This window comes from Pecten maximus, unplaced genomic scaffold (genome assembly GCF_902652985.1).
Source record: "Pecten maximus unplaced genomic scaffold, xPecMax1.1, whole genome shotgun sequence".
Taxonomy (NCBI): Eukaryota; Metazoa; Mollusca; class Bivalvia; order Pectinida; family Pectinidae; genus Pecten; species Pecten maximus.
Genome location: NW_022982969.1, coordinates 1 through 18,597, shown reverse-complemented (window position 1 = coordinate 18,597; position 18,597 = coordinate 1). Strand labels below are relative to the sequence as shown.

The following is an 18,597-nucleotide window of genomic DNA, read 5'->3' as shown; positions in this document are numbered from 1 at the left end:
GTTTATATTTATGTTTAATTTTTTTACTTTTTCCTTTTTCTTTTTTGTCTTTTCCTTTTCTTTTCTCTTTGTGATGTGTGATGATTTAGTTTTTCTTTGTTTTTTTTTTTTTGTTTTTTGTTTTTTTTTTGTTTTTTGTTTTTTGTTTTTTGTTTTTTTTATGTAGATGTGACAGTGTATATGCTGTATTCACCTTAGTTAACTAAGTTCCTTTATTCTGTGAACAAAAAACAATTATTTGGAGCTTTGTGACACAGTTTGTGTGCTAAATATGGGGGATACTGTATATATATTGTGATATTTGAGTATTAGATAAGTATAGATACTCAAATTTCCCTTTTCAATGTTTGTTCTGTTCCTTTTCATTATTTCTTCTTTGTAAAGTAAATGTGTCGTCTATTTCTATTAAGGTTTCCTATTGGTGATACATCATTTGCACACATACATGGTTATACGTTATTTTGGAGATTTTTTGGAAATTACATGTATACTTATTGTTGAATTTTAAAATAATATATCAATCAATGTAGCTCTTAGCATGAATGTGTGCAAATGTAGCTCCCACATTGCTTTGTTGAAAAAATATATATATAAACGCATATAAATGAATATACTGTATGAAAGAGTTTGTAGAATGAATGATTTTTCTTTTTTTTATTACAAAACGAGCAAATGGGCTGAAATGAAAAACGAATGTGTGAAAGATGTGAAAGAGGCCTCCTGTGAGAGGCGTCATGATGTAAGAGGGGTGAACCCGGGGTTCCAACCCTGGCACCCCTCAATTTTTGCTGGAAAAATAAAATTCAATTTGAAACCTTAAAAAAAAAAAAAAAAAAAAAGGTACGAGATACACGATTCACGGAGGTCAAATGATACAAAATCGAAAAATTCAAATTCTTTTAAAACGGTTTATTTTCATCGTATGTGAAAGAAAACGTTATTTTAAAGATTGGTTAAAGAAGGAAAGCGAAGAGAAAACGAAGAGAAATCGTAGGTAAAACGTACAAAAGCGTTCGTCAGAACGAGAACATGTCTGCGATCATTTTCTTGTTGGAAATCCCGTGTTTTGATCTTGATCAAATCTAGTTATTATTATTATTATTATTACAAGCTTACCGGTTATAAGTATTTATATATTAAAGTATTTAAAATGCTGAAGTATCCATCCACGTAAATATGGTATATCATATACACGTCTCCTCCAGAAGGTAGAAAGTTGTAGTAACATTTATTATGAAGTGTTTACAAAGGGATACGATAGTAACGTGACCCCGGGGTCAGGGTCTGCTGAGAGTAGCCAGATCACACCTGCAGACCAGTCAATTTTAAACAAAGATGCACCCTGTACATGAGAAGTACAAATATACTTGATAGAACTATCCCGTGAAGTAATTCGACTATGGTTGAGAAGATGAATTATTTATATGACCATTTCCGTAAACTGTAAAACGAAAGTAGGTCTTGCCCAACTACATATAGATTACGATACGATAGCTATAAATTAAATCAGTGTTACTTTCCATTGTAATTTAGCACAATGGTGTCTCAAAAATTGCGAAAATAATCCGGTAATGTTCAATGGTCTTCTGTTTTTATTACCGTCGTGTTTTCTGGGTCGCGTTCTAATAACCGACGCCACGAAATGTCATACAGTTAATGGACCGAAGTGTTATCCACTCCAAACCTCCACTTATCGACTATAGATGCCTGATTCTATAGCATGTGGGCTTCCTACGTCATCAAATTCATTTCCCGCGAAATTACTGGGAAATCTAAAACAATTCTTTAAATGAAATGAAGCGAAAGAAATAGAAAATGTCTAAATAAAAGTATCGTGATCAGTATTGAGTACAACGTTAAAGTTCATTGTAAATAATTGCTACTATTTGCTAACCTAAAGCATAAGTAATCTAAATCAAATTATTTTAAAATCCATATTTCGTTTCTATATTATAATCTTAAAATTTGTATCACAAGATCATTTAGAAGCTTTGCAGTACTTACTCTTCCAAACGCACAGATGCTTTGATTTTAACAAATATGGCGACCTGAAGCTGCGAGGCGGTTTGGATTGGAATTAAATTGGTATATATTCGGCAAGTAAACATCGTACAATGTTCCCGTATGGTCAGATCATCTAATTTTGTCATTATGTATTCAGAACAGTTGTTGTTTAGTCGCTACCGTCATTAGCATAAAAATTCGGATTATTATATAAATACTTATTTAATTATTCTTAACACTTTTTTTGTGACCAAAATCTCTCAAAAAGGAATGAAGATAGAACGTTCATATCTTAGTACATAATAGACAATATCAAGTTGTCGATCTTGGTGCAGTTTTATGTTCATACATTCTACGGTCAAGGTCACAGATCTATAAATAGAAAATTTTGGGACGTTTTTTGAACGATCCTAACTTCGTAACGGATTGTTCTATTTCGTTCCCGTTCAGTTTGTTATGTAGATCATGGTCGGGGCTAACTTTTACCCATGCCATGTTATCAGAGAATATGTCAAGGTCACGGCCTTGCTAAGGGGTAAACAAAATGTCGGAAAAAAAATTCTGAAACTAAATATTTTTTTCATCTCGCTTGAAAGAGCATGAACTACTGAGACGGAGTGTGCAAATCTTTTAATAATCGGATAAAAAATGACGGAGATATGGCACTTTGAAAATTTCGAAGTTTTTCCCGCCAAATTTCAAAAATCGGCAAAAAATGACTAAAAAATTTTCAGCTCCTTCATTTATACACATACAGATTTTATATTTGGCACAACAATAGCATGTAAGAGTAGCTACAAAAAATACTATTTTTCATTGACCTTGACCTTCATTCAAGGTCAAATTATCAAAAAAACTAAAATTAAAAAAAAATCTTTTGAGTCAGGCTCTTTTTCTGTTCGTTTTATTCCCTGAACAATCAGTGCATCTTGTAGATCATGGTCGGCACTAACCTTTTTCTATTACATGTTATCAAAAAATATCTCAAGGTCAAGGTCTAAGCATGAGGTCAAATCAAGGTCAAAAATTTAAAATTCAAAATTACTAATTTTTTTATATGAATCAGAAAGCGCATGATTAATCATGAAAAACGGTGCAAGTTTTATGGTCGTGCGATAAAAAATGACGTAGAAATGGCACTTTGAAAAATGTTTGTTTTCCCGCCAAAATTCAAATTTGTCCCAAAAATGCACTAAATTTCCTTTTACTCCTATATCTTTACACATACACATTTGATTTTTGGTACAGTGATAGCTTGGACAAAGGGCTACAAACTTAATTGCTTTAATTGATGTTGTCCTTCACTCAAGGTCACAAAGGTCAAATGATCAAAAATCGAAAATTTCAAATTTTCAAAATATTTTCATCGTATGTGAAAGAAAACGTTATTTTAAAGATGTTTGCAACGTTAGAAGGTCAACTGATCAGTTAAAGAAGGGAAACGAAGAGAAAACGAATAGAAAACGAAGAGAATCGTAGGTAAAACGTACAAAAGCGTTCGTCAGAACGAGAACATGTCAGCGATCATTTCCTTGTTGGACGGGATAGACGATAAATGTTAAAGGATACATGATACAGTACGGGATACACGATACATGGAACGGGATTCACAGTACAGTAAACACGATACAAGGTACGAGATACACATTCACAGTACAGTAAACATAATGCAAGGTACGAGATACACGATTCACGGTTTAGTAAACCCGATGCAAGGTACGAGATACAGGGTACAGTTAACACGATAGAAGGTACAAGATACACGATTCACAGTTTAGTAAACACGATACAAGGTATGATATACAGTACAGGTAACACGATACAAGGTACGAGATACAGGTACAGCAAACATGATACAAGGTGCGAGATACAGGGTACAGTTAACATGATACAAGGTGAGAGATACAGGGTACGAGATACAGGTACAGTTAACACGATACAAGGTACGAGATACAGGTACAGCAAACACGATACAAGGTGCGAGATACAGAGTACAGTTAACACGATACAAGGTACGAGATACAGGTACAGTAAACATGATACAAGGTACGAGATACAGGTACAGTAAACACGATACAAGGTAAGAGATACAGGGTACAGTTAACACGATACAAGGTACGCGATACACGATTCACGGAGATCAAATGATACAAAATCCAAAAATTCAAATTCTTTTAAACCGGTTTATTTTCATCGTATGTGAAAGAAAAGGGTTATTTTAAAGATGTTTCCAACGTTAGAAGGTCAACTGATCGGTTAAAGAAGGGAAGCGAAGAGAAATCGAAGAGAAAACGAAGAGAAATCGTAGGTAAAACGTACAAAAGCGTTCGTCAGAACGAGAACATGTCAGCGATCATTTTCTTGTTGGAAATCCCGTGTTTTGATCTTGATCAAATCTAGTTTTTATATGGTATTATATCTCAGTTTACTGTCAGAACTTCAGACGCCTGTGCAGAGACGTTTTGAAAATAAGTGGCTAGAGCTAATGTGCATACTCAAACCAAATCGTGGTCCGTTAGTTTTCTAGTTTTAAAAGTGTATTTTAAATAATGTCAATATGGAGATTGTTGACAAAGGAGAGGAAGGTATATTGTGCCTTAAGTTTAGTAAAAAAATAGTTTTTATTTCCTTTGCTTGTGTATACGTAGTGAGTATGTTATTTGCCACAAATTGAAATCTCTACCAGAAATGTAGATGTGCATATATAAATTTTCCTATACACTTAACCAGAGACATATATACAGAGATATATATATGTCTCTGACTTAACATTACAGTGCATTTTTACTTATATCAATAACAATCATCCTCATTTTTCATGTGGTGATTTCTATTAAGGATTGAATGTAGCTCGAGTTTCCTCGGGCCCTGACACCATGTCATGTAGAATGTTAATCTGGTCAAATTCATGGAGAAAGGAAATCGATTAAATTTGGTAGTTTCATAGAGTCTAACTTGAGTGGAATTTGGAAATTGAAATATTAGGTGATCGCAGTAGCTACTTTGATGACTACCTGGGTATATAGTAGGAGTTGATAAATTCCAGAGAGGAATATGTTCATATATTGGTACCTTATATTATGGACATTTAAATAGGTACACTTATTTGGGAAGAAGCCAGAGCTTCAGAATTGGTTGTGTATCTTTAATCAATGGTCAAGGTTTTACTTTACCAAACCATTCTATACTAGCGGGAAAAAGAAAGGCAAGTTTGGTTTTTTAGACACATGGTCCTAATTCAATTTCATACTTAGCTAACTATATGTGCACTGTGAAAATGTTCTTCAGTTGCAATTCAGTCAACCTGCATTCTCTCAGCAGATTTTTCAAGAAAGTATCTTGTGGGTAAATCACTTCACATGTAAAACTGAAACAGTACAAATTTAAAAGTTATACATGTACAATACAAATGTATTTCTTTTTTAAGGGATTGTAAAACAAAATGCTGCGATTTAGTGAAGTTGATAGGGGTTGGGCCATTGCTTTAATAATGCAGGAGCATTAGCAAGGTCACACAGCCCAGCAATATGGTGTACATGAGATAACAATATCTCGTTCAGTCAGTAATCTCAGAGCCACAGGGAAATGAGGTGACCGTCCCCGGAGCGGACTCCCATGCATTACGTTGAACGCCACGATAGATTAGAGTAGAGGCATAATTACTTCCTGACCTAGCTCCATAACCAATTTTCAGAGGGAGGCGGCACATCAAGTTTGCTGGAGTATATTAAAGGCTATGACATCCTTATGCTGGTCCACCACTTACACAGTAGCGACGCCAACGTCAAATGCAGTGGCTGCTGGCACATGCACCTAATCGGTCTCATTTGACCAGAGACTTGTATATCAGGTATATACGTTTCTGATTTGACCCATTGGAGACACATGATGTTCACACTTTACTGTCAGATGGATGACAACGTGTCTATGGACGTCATGGTAAGTGATATTCTGAGGCTTGAGTAATGGAAAGCGACATATTTGGGGGGAGGGTCTGTTATTGTATCGGTAAAGGGCAATAAACACCTTGATGTTAAAGAAAGTAAGATCAGTGATTGATGCCAGGGGTGGGCACACTCATTTGGATCAGACAATGACATAGGGTACCCATGTATTGTATGTAACAGTATTCACGAAAACACCGCCTGTGTTAGGACAACAAAAATCATCAAAATATATTCAGTAATGATGAAATAATTGAGAAACCCACATCCTGAACACATCAAAAGAATCATGTAAAATAATACCTACCGAAACAGCATAGGGTACCCTTGTTTTAACAGTGTTCACACAAACACAGCCTGTATGTCACAGTCAAACTTTTGTGAAATCAGATCATCTCAGTCAGGCCATGATCTCAGTCTGGACATCTCAGTCAGGCCATGATCTCAGTCTGGACATCTCAGTCTGGCCATCATCTCAGTCTGGACATCTCAGTCTGGCCATCATCTCAGTCTGGACATCTCAGTCTGGACATGAACTCAGTCTGGACATCTCAGTCAGGCCATGATCTCAGTCTGGACATCTCAGCCTGGACATCTCAGTCAGGCCATGATCTCAGCCTGGACATCTCAGTCAGACCATCATCTCAGTCAGGCCATGATCTCAGTCTGGACATCTCAGCCTGGACATCTCAGTCTGGACATCTCAGTCAGGCCATCATCTCAGTCTGGCCATCTCAGTCTGGCCATCATCTCAGTCTGGACATCTCAGTCAGGCCATGATCTCAGCCTGGACATCTCAGTCAGGACATCATCTCAGTCTGGACATCTCAGTCAGGCCACGATCTCAGTCTGGACATTATCTCAGTCTGGACATCTCAGTCTGGCCATCATCTCAGTCTGGACATCTCAGTCAGGCCATGATCTCAGTCTGGACATCTCAGTCTGGACATGAACTCAGTCTGGACATCTCAGTCAGGCCATGATCTCAGTCTGGACATCTCAGTCAGGCCATGATCTCAGTCTTGACATCTCAGTCTGGACATGATCTCAGTCTGGACATCTCAGTCTGGACATCTCAGTCAGGCCATGATCTCAGCCTGGACATCTCAGTCAGGACATCATCTCAGTCTGGACATCTCAGTCAGGCCATGATCTCAGTCTGGACATCTCAGTCAGGCCATGATCTCAGTCTGGACACCTCAGTCTGGACATCTCAGTCTGGACATCTCAGTCAGGCCATGATCTCAGTCTGGACATCTCAGTCAGGCCATGATCGCAGTCTGGACACCTCAGTCTGGACATCTCAGTCTGGACATCTCAGTCTGGACATCTCAGTCTGGACATCTCAGTCAGGCCATGATCTCAGTCTGGACATCTCAGTCAGGCCATCATCTCAGTCTGGACATCTCAGTCAGGCCATCATCTCAGCCTGGACATCTCAGTCAGGCCATGATCTCAGCCTGGACATCTCAATCTGGACATCTCAGTCTGGACATCTCAGTCAGGCCATGATCTCAGCCTGGACATCTCAGTCAGGACATCATCTCAGTCTGGACATCTCAGTCAGGCCATGATCTCAGCCTGGACATCTCAGTCAGGCCATCATCTCAGTCTGGACATCTCAGTCAGGCCACGATCTCAGTCTGGACATCTCAGTCTGGCCATGATCTCAGCCTTGACATCTCAGTCAGGCCATGATCTCAGCCTGGACATCTCAGTCAGGCCATCATCTCAGTCTGGACATCTCAGTCTGGCCATCATCTCAGTCTGGACATCTCAGTCTGGACATGAACTCAGTCTGGACATCTCAGTCAGGCCATGATCTCAGTCTGGACATCTCAGCCTGGACATCTCAGTCAGGCCATGATCTCAGCCTGGACATCTCAGTCAGACCATCATCTCAGTCAGGCCATGATCTCAGTCTGGACATCTCAGCCTGGACATCTCAGTCTGGACATCTCAGTCAGGCCATCATCTCAGTCTGGACATCTCAGTCTGGCCATCATCTCAGTCTGGACATCTCAGTCAGGCCATGATCTCAGCCTGGACATCTCAGTCAGGACATCATCTCAGTCTGGACATCTCAGTCAGGCCACGATCTCAGTCTGGACATTATCTCAGTCTGGACATCTCAGTCTGGCCATCATCTCAGTCTGGACATCTCAGTCAGGCCATGATCTCAGTCTGGACATCTCAGTCAGGCCATGATCTCAGTCTGGACATCTCAGTCTGGACATCTCAGTCTGGACATCTCAGTCTGGACATCTCAGTCAGGCCATGATCTCAGTCTGGACATCTCAGTCAGGCCATCATCTCAGTCTGGACATCTCAGTCAGGCCATCATCTCAGCCTGGACATCTCAGTCAGGCCATGATCTCAGCCTGGACATCTCAATCTGGACATCTCAGTCTGGACATCTCAGTCAGGCCATGATCTCAGCCTGGACATCTCAGTCAGGACATCATCTCAGTCTGGACATCTCAGTCAGGCCATGATCTCAGCCTGGACATCTCAGTCAGGCCATCATCTCAGTCTGGACATCTCAGTCAGGCCACGATCTCAGTCTGGACATCTCAGTCTGGCCATGATCTCAGCCTTGACATCTCAGTCAGGCAATGATCTCAGCCTGGACATCTCAGTCAGGCCATGATCTCAGTCTGGACATCTCAGTCAGGCCATGATCTCAGTCTGGACATCTCAGTCTGGACATGAACTCAGTCTGGACATCTCAGTCAGGCCATGATCTCAGTCTGGACATCTCAGTCAGGCCATGATCTCAGTCTTGACATCTCAGTCTGGACATGATCTCAGTCTGGACATCTCAGTCTGGACATCTCAGTCAGGCCATGATCTCAGCCTGGACATCTCAGTCAGGACATCATCTCAGTCTGGACATCTCAGTCAGGCCATGATCTCAGCCTGGACATCTCAGTCAGGCCATCATCTCAGTCTGGACATCTCAGTCAGGCCATCATCTCAGCCTGGACATCTCAGTCAGGCCATGATCTCAGCCTGGACATCTCAATCTGGACATCTCAGTCTGGACATCTCAGCCTGGACATCTCAGTCTGGACATCTCAGTCAGGCCATGATCTCAGTCTGGACATCTCAGTCAGGCCATCATCTCAGTCTGGACATCTCAGTCTGGACATCTCAGTCTGGACATCTCAGTCTGGACATCTCAGTCTGGACATCTCAGTCTGGACATCTCAGTCAGGCCATGATCTCAGTCTGGACATCTCAGTCAGGCCATCATCTCAGTCTGGACATCTCAGTCAGGCCATCATCTCAGCCTGGACATCTCAGTCAGGCCATGATCTCAGCCTGGACATCTCAATCTGGACATCTCAGTCTGGACATCTCAGTCAGGCCATGATCTCAGCCTGGACATCTCAGTCAGGACATCATCTCAGTCTGGACATCTCAGTCAGGCCATGATCTCAGCCTGGACATCTCAGTCAGGCCATCATCTCAGTCTGGACATCTCAGTCAGGCCACGATCTCAGTCTGGACATCTCAGTCTGGCCATGATCTCAGCCTTGACATCTCAGTCAGGCAATGATCTCAGCCTGGACATCTCAGTCAGGCCATGATCTCAGTCTGGACATCTCAGTCAGGCCATGATCTCAGTCTGGACATCTCAGTCTGGACATGAACTCAGTCTGGACATCTCAGTCAGGCCATGATCTCAGTCTGGACATCTCAGTCAGGCCATGATCTCAGTCTTGACATCTCAGTCTGGACATGATCTCAGTCTGGACATCTCAGTCTGGACATCTCAGTCAGGCCATGATCTCAGCCTGGACATCTCAGTCAGGACATCATCTCAGTCTGGACATCTCAGTCAGGCCATGATCTCAGCCTGGACATCTCAGTCAGGCCATCATATCAGTCTGGACATCTCAGTCAGGCCATCATCTCAGCCTGGACATCTCAGTCAGGCCATGATCTCAGCCTGGACATCTCAATCTGGACATCTCAGTCTGGACATATCAGTCTGGACATCTCAGCCTGGACATCTCAGTCTGGACATCTCAGTCAGGCCATCATCTCAGTCTGGACATCTCAGTCTGGACATCTCAGTCTGGACATCTCAGTCTGGACATCTCAGTCAGGCCATGATCTCAGTCTGGACATCTCAGTCAGGCCATCATCTCAGTCTGGACATCTCAGTCAGACCATCATCTCAGTCTGGACATCTCAGTCAGGCCATCATCTCAGTCTGGACATCTCAGTCAGGCCATCATCTCAGTCTGGACATCTCAGTCAGGCCATCATCTCAGTCTGGACATCTCAGTCTGGACATCTCAGTCTGGACATCTCAGTCAGGCAATGATCTCAGTCTGGACATCTCAGTCAGGCCATCATCTCAGTCTGGACATCTCAGTCAGGCCACGATCTCAGTCTGGACATCTCAGTCTGGACATCTCAGTCAGGCCATGATCTCAGTCTGGACATCTCAGTCTGGACATCTCAGTCAGACCATGATCTCAGTCTGGACATCTCAGTATATAACAATACACAGATCTGCAAACACATGCTACCACCAACATGCAAAGGTCATGGGCTTTATAAAAGTGGTATAAATGAATGGGTAAAATAAAACAAAGATTAAATATAAGTTTAAATATTTGATTGGAGTTCAAAATTACATGTGCACACTAATTACATAACGTTAGAAATATTTCAATGAAGTGTAATAGCACATTTCATTTTTAGCACACTTTATTTGCACAGTTCATGATTCACATATTCATATTTAGCACACAGTTATTTGCTATGGTCACTATTTGATGATTTAGGATTGTCCATTCCTGATCAATGACTTGACACAGGGGCCTTGTTCCTCGAATGATACATATCTAGATCTCCTAATGCAAAGTTGGCCTCGGTGCTTTATGTAAGTTCCTTCTGTCTGAGATGGTGACATATTTGCTTTTTGTTCACAGAAACCAGTCTCTTGACTACTGTTGAACTAGATGTGATTTCTGAACCTACAGATCTCAGCTAAAAGATGACATATTGGCAGTTATTACTTTGCAGTCTCTCTGACCTACCCCATCCCCATTGCTTTGACTTCTTTAAGGGCCGCGGTGGCCGAGTGGTAAGGTGTCCTGACACGTTATCACTAGCCCTTCAACTCTGGGAGTAGAGTTCGAAACCCACATGGGGCAGTTGCCAGGTACTGACTGTAGACCGATGGTTTTTCTCTGGGTACTCCGGCTTTCCCAGCAGCTTTGAATATGCTCATTTCACCTTTGTTATCAATCTTGAAAATATTTATTTTGAGCAGTACAACATTAATAGCTCATTAACTGAAAGTCTTTTGCTCATGAAATGTACTGGTAGAATAGAATCATGGGTACCAAACATGAAATAATTCTGTTAAAAAAACTGTGCTGTCTGTGAATTTATATTTGTTTGTATTTTCAGGTAAACTAGCATGTGGAGTTTGGTACTGCACCCTCAGACCAAGGGGAATAACTCTATATTCAATGAGATCCTGGACCCTAGTCATCAACTTCTCAAAAACCAACATTCCAGGGACCTGTTATTGTGTCTGTAGATGACTTCTTGATAACCAAGTGGCCCACAGACCCGATATTAGTCTGTAGCAGGGCTCAAAATGGATATTTTTACAAGGTGGCCTGTTTGTCTACAAAGTCATTAAACCTAGGTGCCAATTTGAAAAGTAAGTTACCTGTCTTAAATAAAAAACAAAAAACTTTCAGTTCTTTAGATCAGTGTAATATCAATCTGTAACTTTTTCGATGTTGACTGTCTTTTTAGTTTTGACTGCAACCTTTGAAAGATTGAACCAAATTGAAAATTTACACAATCATTTTAGTGGCCATGCAGGAGCCTTATTATTTTTTAAACTGGTCACCAATGGCTAATTTAAGGTACCATGGCCACTAAAATAGGCGGCACTTTGAGCCCTGTTAGTAGCCTGCTGATATGTAGGGGTACCAAGTATGTTCAAATGGATCAAGGTCACAGCTATGGTCAAAGATGTTAAAATATTTAATAAATTTCTTGATAACCAAGAGGCCCAGAGACCTGATATTGGGTCTGTAGCATGCTGGGATGAATGTCTACTAAGTTTGTTCATTGGGTGACCTGGAGTTTCATTCAAGTTCATCTGGTTCAAATATGCTAAAATCTTTAAAACAATTTCTGCACAATAACCAAGAGGTCTAGAAACCTAATATTGGTCTTGTTGCATGCTGGCATGAAGAGGTCCAAAGTTTGTTTAGAGAAATATCCTTGGCCTACATTCAAGGTCACAGGGTTCAAACATGCTAAATACTGTTAATGACTTCTTCTCAATAACCAAGAGGCCCAGAGGCCTGATATAGTCCTTGTTACATGTATATGGATGAAGTGTTACAAAGTTTGTTCAAATGAATGACCTCAAAGACTTATAAAGACTTAAAATCAAAGACTTATATATAAAACACCTCAGGTGACCATTAGGGCCAATTGGCCTCTTGTAATGGTATTTTGATTGAAATGTTTAGATATAATGTTGACATATCTGATATTTATTTGAAGTATATATTTCAAACTGTCAGAATATACTTATTTTACTGTACTGTGCAAAATGACCAGGTATTTCCCAAAATAGCACTGGTGGTGCATGTAACCATCCGGTATTCCAACATGGAGACCTGTCATATCCTTTAACGGCTTTAAACCTGTAAATTGTGTTGCAGGTTTGTATCTACAACTTGATTCAGCCATTCCTAAAGAATCAAACTTTTGTCCAGGAGTCCATCCCCTTATTTGACCAAGTTAGATGATCCTGATCATGAGGGACACACATACCAGTCCCATGGTCAGAAGCTCTTCCATCAGATGAAACACCAGGAATAACAGACACAGCTGTACCTTCAAAGGATGGCTGTACTGTAAGTGGTACATTAGGCCATGGTGATGTACACAGTACTGAGGGTGAAATGTCAAGGTTTTGGGGGTAAAATTTCACATGTGGGTGAAAGATGAAAGCTTGGAGGGAATGAATGGTCAAGGTTAGAAGAATGAATGGTCAAGGTTTGCAGGGTGAATGATCAAGGTTTGGAGAGTAAAAGATCCAAATTTTGAGGGTTAAAGGTTAAGGCTTGGAGAGACAAAAGTAAGGGTTTATAATTGCAAGGTGACAAGTCAAATTATGGAGACTGAAAGGTCAAGGTTTTTAGGGTGAAAGGTCAAAACATGGCAGGTCAAAAGTAAGGGTTTGCTGGGTGAAAGATCAAAATGTGGAGAGTCAGATGTTAGGGCTTTGAGGTACATATCAGCATTAACCATAATAAAGTGCAGTTCATCTGATATGAACCATCTTCATGTTAAGTATAACCATACAATGTGTTTGACTTTTAGCTCACCTGGTCAAAATTGGACAAATGTGAGCTTCTTCCATACCGTGGCAGCGGTCGTCTGGCGTCCATCCATGAATAATTGACTTCTTCTTCTTAACCACGGATCAGAATTTAACCAAATTTATAAGTAAGTATCTCTATGTGACTGGCATTCAAAGTTATACAAATGATGCGGCCTGAGGGATTGGGCCTGTATTTTTGAAACTGTTAAGTTCCCCACCCCTGAGGACCTAGTTTCTTTGTTTTATCTTTAAAACCATTCAGATCACAACCCCTTAACCGTATACAGCAGTTCTGGGCATCAAGAGATGAACACAATCCTGATGAAGAAATAGGCCCAGGGGCCTTTCCCCACCCCAAGGGACTTGGTTTCTTTAAACACAATCATGTTAAGTCTGACTTCGTTTCCGTGTTATATCTTTGAAGCAGTTGAGATCCCCACCCCATAACCATATATATAGCATTGTTAGACATCAACAAATAAAGCTATTAACAAATTTAACATGAGCATTATTTTGACGTTTGCTCAAATAAACCAGGTGAGCAATACAGGCCCTCTGGACATCTTGATTTAGTATATCATTAAGATACTTTTGTACAAAAGTAAAATAATTGAGTTAAATTAGCATGAGACAGCAAAAATTAATCTGGTTATTACCAGATAAAACTGGGCCGCAATATTGTACATGATTACCTTCATTTTACCTATAGTGTTGTAGATTATGTTGTGTCACAAACTTTAAATGGAAATGCCACACCTACAACTGTGTTTCAGATGATAGCTACAGACTACAGCAAAAATAGGTCAGCAGGCTAGCAAAACTGGAGGGGTACATATGTAAACACCTGGAGCATGGTCATAGACTTCTACATGTAGGATAAGTAGGTCGCACACATCTACAGGTGAGATAATTAGGTCCCAGACTTATACAGGTGTGATAAGTTGGTCACATATTTCTTCAGGTGAGAAAATTAGGTCACAGTCTTTTACAGGTGAGATAAATAGGTTACAGGTTTCTACAGGTGAGAAAATTAAGTCACAGACTTCTACAGATGAGAAAATTAGGTCACAGACTTCTACAGGTGAGGTAAATAGGTAACATACTTCTACAGGTGAGGTAAATAGGTAACATACTTCTACAGGTGAGGTAAATAGGTAACATACTTCTACAGGTGAGGTAAATAGGTAACATACTTCTACAGGTGAGACAATTAAGTCACAGACTTATACAGGTGTGATAAGTGGGTCACAGATTTCTTTAGGTAGGAAAATTAGGTCACATACTTCTACAAATGAGAAAATTAGGTCACAGACTTCTACAGGTGAGATAGATAGGTCACAGACTTCTAATTTCTTGATCTTTGAAATGATGGGTACCTATAATATACAGTGAAACCTGACTTTACCGACCACTGACTTTAACAATATCCTGTAACATCTGACCATTATTACCAGAACGGGGTACTACATGTATATAAATAACATGTATGTGATGTTAATTTGGTAATTAATTCCTTATAAATTTTGATTAGTTTTGACATGATAACTAATCACTCCTAATGTATCTTAAATTGTAAACACAATTGGTGATTAGCCAGATACTAAGTTGTTCTACAATGTTGGTTCCCTATTTTCAATACCCACTGTCATAAGCTCCATTTTGTGAAATGATAACTTGTGTCGGGATAGAAATTGAACCTTACAAAATAACAAATGATGGAAGATTCTTACGATGATGAGTGAGAACAAAAACACTTTTCTGGGACAATTTAAGTGATATGGACATACCAGTACCAGAGATTGTGATGGTATAGAATATGACGATACGTTGACTTATTGTACATGGACATCTTGTTCATATTAGGCAAAATGCAAAAATTCACTGTCATGAAAGGTGATAGACAGATATTGTACAAAACTGAAATAAGTGTTCTACAATAGATTGCTTTGCAGTTGTTGGAAAATAAATTAGGTTCACACAGAATTCTAAAATTTCAGTCAGTGAGAGATAAAGTTTTCCTTCAAGATAATTTTTTGGTCAAACTCTTTCACAGACAGGTCGGACAATAATTATGTTTGGTTATTCAGTAAATTGTGATTGCATCTTTTGTATATTGCTGTAAGTCCCCTACCAGTGAGGACGGGGGCGGGGGGTGGGGGTTTAGTTGTCCTCTCCGTCTGTTTTGTATGTATTTACAGCCAGTCGTGTGGTAACAGAACACACAGTAGGATTATAGCCTGGCCATAGGTGATTTTATGTAAAGCAGATAACTCATGTGTTATGGCAGATAAAATTAATTGTAAGCTATAGGCCTAATTGGATGATTCAATATGAAGTACATTTTTTTGGTTCCAGATTAAACCAGAATCCTGAAAGTGTTAACTTAGGTAAAAGTAATTAATTGCAGCAGGTACCTAGCAAATGAGGTGACATAGCAGAAAATCCTTATAATTAATCAACACATTTCAAACATTTATGTCATTGGGATAGAGATGTTTGATTTTAAATATGTTTCAGAAAAACAATTCGTAGGGATTTGTGTCATTTTTGGCCAAAAATCATGATATTTTGCAATAGTGTTACAGTAGTTATTTTGATGTACTTTTATTATGGTTTTCACAGGTTTTAAAGAAGATTAAGCTTATTCATCCTTCACTTATGCAAATGGTATTGTTAATATACAGGGCTAACTGGCCCTGTTTACATATCTAAAACATATGACTTACTTTTTTAGAGCTCAGGTCAAATTTACTGTACACTGCTACCTTTTAAAGGATAGAAAACAAATGAAAATGTACTTGACCATGCTTAGTCAAGTTCATTTTAATCATTTTCATTCTTTATTTCATTATTGCTCAAAACCATACCAAAATGTATCAAACTTGCTGACTCGTTGACGGAATGGTTCAGGTGTCCAAACACTTTATCACTAACCCTCCACCTCTGGGTTGTGAGTTCGAAACCTAGGTGGGGCAGTTGCCAGGTACTGATTGTAGGCGGTGTTTTTTTCTCCAAGTACTCCAGCTTTCCTCCACCTCCAAAACCTGGCACGTCCTTAAATGACCCTGGCTGTTAATAGGACGTTAAACAAAATCAACTAAACCAAACAAACTATCTCGATAGGATGATTAAAGGGAGATAACTTATCTGTTAACAATCATGATGTTCAATGATTGGTGTTGGATAAATAATTAAAGATAAATAATTATTTGATGTTATATAACAAGCCCAAATAACTGATTGGGTATTTCACAATCCATATGTAGACTGAACAAAATGCCGGTTTATTTTACAGTTTATTACCGTGTATCCTTGAAAACTAAATGATTCAAATGCTTTTTTTGTATTTTTTTGGTGAAACCACTGCATGATCGAGTATTTTAATAATATATGTTTACTTTTAATAGATTAAGTGTAGGACAGAGCTTGTGATATATATTCTGAAACGACCTGACCAAAGACCAGCATGGAGAGTTCCAGCTCATGGACATGTAAAACTTCCTAAAACAGAACATTAAGTCTACCAGTTGCAGTAACAGGCTGAGGACGCCTCCGCTCCCCAAAGACCAGGTTCACCAAGGAACAACACCAAACAATACTTGGACACAGCAAACTTCCTAAAACAGACCAACATTCTACCACAGCTGCTGTCTGTCACAGGTCATGGCTGAAGGTATCTGCCCAAAGACAGGGTTCACTTAGTTATGAACAGCGCAAACAATACTTGAATTGGTATTCGAAAATTGTAATGGGGGGGGGGGGGGGGGGGGGGGGGGGGATGATCTCATATTTAGATAGCAGAAAATTATTCTGTTGTATTTTATTTAAAAATAAAATGGTGGTGTGAGATGTTCATACGATAAATTGTACATTTTTGTGTATTATTTTGATGGAATGCCACATTGATATAGTTGTGTAAGGAGTTTATTGATTGAAGTGGCATTTATACAATGGAACATTACACATATCTGTGGTGTTGGGTACATTATTTTTAATCCTAATGATTTAAAGAGTGAATGAGTATGTTATATAGATGTCTACCTCATGTAAATGACATTTTTCTTGGAAGTCCAATATATATTTCTTTACACTTGTTCTGTTGAATACAATATTTTAAATGTTATAACTTTCAGTCTGTGTTCCATTTACCATGGTTCATGTTTATCAAATTATATGTCCCCAATGGGCCCCAAGATTGATGAGCCAGGGTCAAGTGGTCAAGAGTTCATTACACCTGATGTTTGTTGAATATTAATCTACTCAGCCTTTCTCATCCTTTTATTTATTCATGTAGCTGTAGATTTTTAGCTTACCGGGTCGGAAGGCGTCAGGCGTCGGTCCGTCTGTCCGTCAACACAATTGACTTCTTCTGAACCGCTGATCAGAATTCAACCAAATTTGGTAGGAAACATCCCTAGGTGGGAGGGATTCAAATTGATACATATGATGAGGCTGACCCCCCAGGGGCCTAAGGGGCGGGGCTGAAAGGTGTCCTTTTGGCAATATTGATATTAATGACTTCTTCTCTAGACCTAGGCAATGTATGACATTGATATTTCAGCAGTAACATCCCTAGACGGTTAGGATTCAAATTTATACATATGATGGAGCTGACTCCACAGGGGCCTGAGGGGCGGGGCCAAAAGGGGTCCATTTGACAATATTGATATAAACGACTTCTTCTCTGGACCTAAGCAATGTTTGACATTTATATTTCAGTGGAAACATCTCAAGATGGCTGGGCTTTAAATTAATAAAAATGATTGGGCTGAGGCAGCATGTTTCACGGCTATGAGAAAGTGTCAACAGACGATGTAACTGTTCATACAGGAGACATGTTTACAGAACACTAAAATCAATGTTTAATTATCTATATGTGATGACTCCAGTGTCTCAAGGCTATGGTGTACTTCGGTGAACTGTAGTAGTTTGTACTATGTAAATACAAAGTTTAAGGGTTCGAGTACACAATTTCAAACCCGGGTCAGGATCAAAACTGGCCTGTGATGCGTCACCCGAGTACTCGTTACAGCCCTAGTAATAACCATATACCGGGGGTAGTAAGCTTTTTTTTTTCAAGGATAACACAATTATGTGAATGAAAATTAAAGAATATATTGCTATATATATATATCATTAAAGACTCAAGAATAGAAATGAATGTTTTTGTGTTTCTTTTTTAATTTGGGAAAAAAATGAAAAATAATAACACCTTCACGGGTGAAATTCGTTGGAATGGTTAATGATTTTTTTTTCCCCCCCCCCAAA

The 18,597-nt window shown here is 39.5% G+C and overlaps 1 long non-coding RNA gene across 6 annotated transcripts in view; it reads left to right on the top strand.

Annotated features, from left to right (window-relative positions):
• LOC117321208 overlaps positions 1-18,184 on the top strand; it is a 94,905-nt gene extending 76,721 nt beyond the window's left edge. For 3 of the 6 annotated variants that reach the window (XR_004531248.1, XR_004531252.1, XR_004531250.1), the window contains 5 exons: positions 11,382-11,640; positions 12,665-12,859; positions 13,329-13,454; positions 14,103-14,230; positions 16,737-17,077. This is a non-coding gene — a long non-coding RNA (uncharacterized LOC117321208). Of the gene's footprint in view, positions 1-4,723; positions 5,944-11,381; positions 11,641-12,664; positions 12,860-13,328; positions 13,455-14,102; positions 14,231-16,736; positions 17,078-18,048 lie in introns of those variants that run through there. The other 3 variants (XR_004531253.1, XR_004531251.1, XR_004531249.1) reach the window with 3 other exon arrangements.
• Positions 18,185-18,597: the final 413 nt, after the last annotated feature.